The sequence below is a fragment of the Trichechus manatus genome, unplaced genomic scaffold (assembly GCF_000243295.1).
Source record: "Trichechus manatus latirostris isolate Lorelei unplaced genomic scaffold, TriManLat1.0 scaffold00023, whole genome shotgun sequence".
NCBI classification, from domain to species: domain Eukaryota; kingdom Metazoa; phylum Chordata; class Mammalia; order Sirenia; family Trichechidae; genus Trichechus; species Trichechus manatus.
In genome coordinates, this window is record NW_004443959.1 from 20,188,866 (window position 1) to 20,195,081 (window position 6,216).

Consider the following 6,216-nt stretch of genomic DNA (forward strand, 5'->3'; position numbering starts at 1 on the left):
TCAGAAGTTTTCTGTGAAACTCTGCCGTCATTCTTACCTAGTCACAGTTGTTCAGAAAACTCATGATACATGCAGACAGTTTGGAAGGTAATCACTCTTTTAGTTTTTAATTCAAAAAATATCTATTTGTAGCTATTATCATGGAGATATAAGAACAGCTGAGGAGGAGTGAAAGAAGTAGGGAAAAAAACAAACAAAACAAAATCTTTCTGCTTCCATGTCAGAAGACTAGAAAACAAAAATCCTGGTTTACCCACTTATCAACCTTGGAATTTGGGAAAACCATTCAAATTCTCAATGCCTCAGTTTCCTTATCTATAAAAGGATGTAACAATACAGTTTCACTAACTACTTCATATTTTTTGTGAGAATCCAGTGAATTCGTTATACAGCAGGTTTTTGAATTCTAAAGTGATTTTCAAAAGCATTGAGGTAACTAACTCACTTCTTCATTCATTCACTAAGGTATTATCATTGCTTCCATTTTTAGACTTGTATTGTAGAGAGTTAGAGTGATAGAAATGAGTAAATCACAGAGTTCTTAGCCACAGTGGGATTACCGTCTAGTATGAGAGATTGAAGAATGTGTAGATCGTGAAGCAATCAGTGATAAGTGTCAGATGAGTGGTTCAAAACAGTTAACATGGGGAAATTGAAGAAGAAAAGTCACTTCTAGATGGAGTGATTTGTAGTGAAAACGTATTATTTTGCCTGTTGAAAGCATCACCCCCTTCTACAGAGAAACAGGAGAAGCAATATTTCCTTCTTAAAAAATGCCTCTTCCTCTTTCATCCTAACCCCATGGTTTCTGCCGGAGCCACCACACTAAAACAATGTGACTCTCCCTTCTGACCAGTTATTTGATCCAGCAGTAGGGACCTGACCCAAGCTGGGCCAATCAGAATCTTTTCCAGAAAGAAACTCTCGAGGGCCGCGCCTCAAGCTGTGTTGTTCAGAGAATTATAGACCACATGATGTTTGGCAGAGAGAAGAATAAGAAGGACACCCAATGAGAAATAGAAAAACAGTAAAAACACAAAATCCTGATGGTGTTTGTGTCCTGGAGTCCAGATGTTTCTCAATGCCAGCAACATTCTTGTCTTTGGAAAAATAAAAATAATAAATTCTCAGAACTTCTGAATTCTACAACCAAAAAGTCCCTAGCTAATACAGATTCACTGAGGTTGCATTTAAAAGATGGAAAGGATTTACAGAAAAAGAATAAGAAATGTACGCATTCTACTTTAACTGTATTGTAAGGGACACAACTGTACCAAACCCATTGCCATAGAGTCAATTCTGAGTCATAGTAACCCTATAGGACAGAGTAGAACTGCCCCATAGGGTTTCCAAGGAGTGGCTTGTGGATTCAAACTGCTGAACTTTTGGTTAGCGGCTGAGCTCTTAACCACTGTGCCACCACAGCTCCATAAGGGACATAGGAATTAATAAATAAAAAGTTAGAAAATATAAATTGGGTAAATAGAAGAGTATACCCAGTATCAGCTAGGCACAATACGTAAAGGAGATTTTGTTTGCATGGGACCACGCAAGTACACAGGTTTCCAAAAATATTGGTGGTTACTCATTTAGTACTCATGGTACTAAAACTGTAAAACAAGTGTGTGATTCCTTGCTTGTATTAGTTTCCTATTGCTGCTGTAACAAATTACCACAAACAGTGGCTAAAACAACACAAATTTATTACTTGACAGTTCTGGAAGTCAGAATTCTGAAATGACTCTCACTGGGCTAAAATTAAGGTCTCAGCAAGGCTGCATTCTTTTCTGAAGTCTCTAAGGGAGAATCCATTTTCTTGTCTTTTCAGCTTCTAGAGGCTGCTTGCATTCCTTTGCTCATGGCCCCGGTCTTAGTTTGTGAATACTGTGGTAACAAAAATACCACAAGTGGGCTCCTTTAAAGAACGATAATTTATTGTCTCACCATTTTGGACGCTAGGAGTGTGAATTCAAGGCATCAGCAAGGCTATGCTTTTTCCACTCTGGAAGAGATCACTCCTTGTCTCTTTCAGCTTCTGGCAACCCCGGCTGTTTCTGGGTGTCTTGGCCTTCCTTGGCTTGTAGACAAGTTCTCACATGGTGTCTTCCCCTTGTGTGTGTGACTCTCCATGTCTTCTTTCCCTTTTTACAAGACGTCACTCAGAAGGGATTAGGTGTAGGACTCACCCTACCCTGGTATAACCTCATTAACATAAAAAAGGAAAACCCTATTTCCAAACAGAGTCACATTCATAGGTGCAGTGGTTAGGACTTCAGCATATATTTTGGGGGGATAAACTCCAATCCATAACGACCATCCTCCATCTTTAATGTTAGAAACGGTCAATTGAGCCTTTCTCACGTGACATCACTCTCACATGGACTCTTCTACCTCCCTCTTCCACATTTAAGGGCCCATGTGATTACATTAAGTCCCTGGGTGGTGCAAATGGTTGGTGCTTGTCTACGAACGTAAAGGTTGGAGGTTCCAACCCATTCAGTGGCATTGTAGAAGAAAAGTCTGGCAATGTGCTTCCATATAGATTACAGCTAAGAAAACCCTAGGGAGCAGTTCTACCCTGTAACCCATGAGGCAGCCATAAATCAGAATTGATTTGGTGACAAAGGGTGATTACATTGGGCCCAGCTAGATAACCCAGGATAATCTCCCTATTTTAAGGGCTGATTAGCAAATTTAATTCCATCTGCTTCCTTAATTCCCTTTTGACATATAACCTAACATATTCCTAAATTCCAGTGATTTGGACGTGGATGTCTTTGGGAGGCCATTATGTCTACCATGTTGTTATGTGCTGTAGAGGCTATTCCAACTCACAGCGACCCCATATGACAGAGTAGAAACGCCCCGTAGGGTTTTCTAAGTCGTAATCTTTACGGAAATAGACTGCCACATCTTTCTCCCACAGAGCGGCTAGTGGGTTCAAACTACCAACCTTTCGGTTAGCAGCTGAGAGCTTAACCACTGCGCCACCAGGGCTCCATCTGTCTACCATATCAATAACTTACTTCTCTAACATTTAAGCTAGCGCCAGTTAACCACTACCTGTGTTCTGAATTCTGCTCAAAATTCTGAGATCATTCTTATTCCTCAGTAAATTCTTAATTCAGCAAAAAAATTAGCCTAAAGCCTGGTCCAATACTGGCCTCAATTCTAGTAACTGAAATATTGCCTTATTTTCCAACGACCAGCGTGACGCCCGTTGTTTTTCATTTCCCCATCTTGCTCTGCTTTGGTTTCCTAATTCCTACACCTAAGTTGCTCAAGGGCTGAAATTCTATTTAGACTCTAAGTTTTTTCTGAAGGGTAGGAGAGGAGCCTGAGAGATGTTATGCTGGTAGGCAAGGAGAAGCATCGGATATATTTGAGCAGGAAATTGTTCAAAGAAAAAGCCAGAGAAGGAGATAAAAAACAAACAAAATAAACTAAGAAAAATGCATCTAGCCCTTGCTGAACTTGTTCCCCTCTTGTCCACATCCCTTTAATTTTCACGGTGGCCTCCACAGGTCTGGCATTGCCCTAGCGTGGCCTACAAAGATTAAAAGTCACAAAAATAGTTCATTTTATGGTAGCGTGTAAAATAGTTATAAGTACCTGCATAAACAGGGGCTCTAAACATAAATGTCAGTGGTCCATCATAAAGTGGTAACACATGGGATATAGAATATGTATGTATGGATAGGTAGGAAAATACAAAGAGAGAGAGAGAACAGATTTTAAGTATTATCACCCAAATGAATGTACGACAATTAGAAATTCTTATAGAGAAATCAAGTAATTCAACAATATGTCCATGGACACGTGAAGGTTGGTAGATCTCAGTTGAGAAACAGTGCCCATAAGATCAAGAACAAACTTATAATGGTACACAAGACTCCTTCTGTTCTAGCCATTACTTAGTTTCTATCCTCATTTCCCAACACTTTAAGTTACACCTTTAATTTCATCCCATATTGAGAACTTGCAGTTATTTAAATTTGCTAACAATTTTTAATCTCTCCCTGTGTTTGAAAATGCAGTTTTCTTGGCCAATAATGTTCTTTGCCTTTTCCCCAATTTACCTTAAGAATTTCTACTCATTCTTCAAGAATTAGCTTAAAATGTACCCCTGCTGTGAAGCCTTCTTACACTGGCACAGTTAAAAACACCTTCTCTTATTAGCATTTGCTTATTTTTTAGCACCTTATAACAATGGGCTGAAGGATAACAACCATAGTCAGGATGGTGCAGGACAGGGTAGTGTTTCGTTTTGTTGTACGCAGGGTCGCTATGAGTTGGAACTCACTAGATGGCACCTTACAACAACAACATAGCAATGTTTTACCAATGTGTCTGTTTTTCTCATCCACAGTCCAGGGAGAGTCACATTAGTCTTGCACGTAGCATAGGGCCTGCTACATTAGCAAACAGCCAGAATATGAATGATTTGGACAAACAATACTGGGTGTCTACTACGTACCAGACACTGTTCTAGGCACTGCCTTGGCATTTGTAAAGTAACCGAGACTCAGTCACTGATGGCATGTGATAGAATTAGGAAACCACAAGGAATTGGGTACATAAATCAGGGAAACTTCAGTGAAAAGCCAGAGAAGGAGATTTAAACTAGTGTCATGAGCATAACTCTGGGCCTCATTCCCGGCGTCTGGGAATTTAGCACCACCAACATGGACATGAACAGAATGTAGTCACAAGGAGCCAGCTACCATGTTGAGGACTAAGGTGCGCCTGATCCAAGCCGTGGTATTTTCAATCGCCTCATATGCATGCAAAAGCTGGACAATGAATAAGGAAGACTGAAGAAGAATAGGCAAAGAATATTGAATATACCGCGGACTGCCAGAAGAACGAATAAATCTGTCTTGGAAGAAGTACAGCCAGAGTGCTCCTTTCAAGCAAGGATGGTGAGACTACTTCTCACATACTTTGGTCATGTTATCGGGTGGGATCAGTTCCTGGAGAAGGACAACATGCTTGGTAAAGCAGAGGGTCAGCAAAAAAGAGGAAGACCCTTACTGAGATGGAATGACACAGTGGGTGCAACAATGGGCTTGAGCATAACCACGATTGTGAGGATGACGCAGGACTGGGCAGTGTTACGTTCTGTTGTACACAGGGTCGCTATGAGTCGGAACCGACTAGAGGGCACCTAACAGCAACAGCAATACCATGTTGACCTGGTTCTGAAATAAAGTGTTGGCTTTCAGCTTTTCATGGTTTCCTTGTCAAGAAACAGAGATAACGTCCAAAACACCACATTAAAACCAGAACAAAACAAAAATATTGCTGTGGAGTCTATTCTGACTCATGGGGACCCCACTTACGTTAGAGTAGAACTGTGCTCCGTAGGGTTTTCAATGGCTGGCTTTTTTCAGAAGTAGATCTCCAGGCCTTTTTTCTGGATCACCTCTGGGTGGACTGAAACCTCCAACCTTTCGATTAGTAGTCGTCTTAGTAATCTAGTACTGCCATAACAGAAATACCACAAGTGGATGGTTTTAACGAAGAGTTTATTTCTTCGCAGTAAGGTGGGCTGCAAGTCCAAATTCAGGGTGTCAGCTTCAGGCGAAGGCTTTCTCTCTCTCTTGGCGTTCTCATCGATGTTCCCCCGGACTAGGAGCTTCTTGGTGCAGGGACCCCGGTCCAAAGGACACGCTTTGCTCCCGGCACTGCTTTCTTAATGGTATGAGGTCCCCCTGTATCCCTGCTCACTTCTCTCTTTTATATCTCAAGAGATTGCCTCAGGACACAATCCAGTCTTGTAGATCCCCTCCTGCCTTACTAACAGAACTGCCACCCATCCTCCCTCATTAACATCATAGAAGCAGGATTTACAACACGTAGGAAAATCAAACAGTACCAGGAATCATGGCGCAGCCAAACTGATATACACATTTTTGGGGGGACATAATTCAAACCATGACATTCCACCCTTTGGCCCCCCAAAAATCACATCCTTGCAACATGGAAAACATATTCACCCCATCATACCACAGCAAAAGTCTTAACTCCAAGTCCAAAATCCAAAAATTCCTTTTCATCTGTGAAATCTAGAATACAAGTTATTTGCTTCCAAAGGTACAATGGCAGAACAGGCACAAGCTAGACATTTCCATTACAAATGGGAGACTTTGCAGGGAAAGAAGGCATAACAGGACCAAGCAAGTTAGCAGAACACATTACATTAGCCCTCAAGGC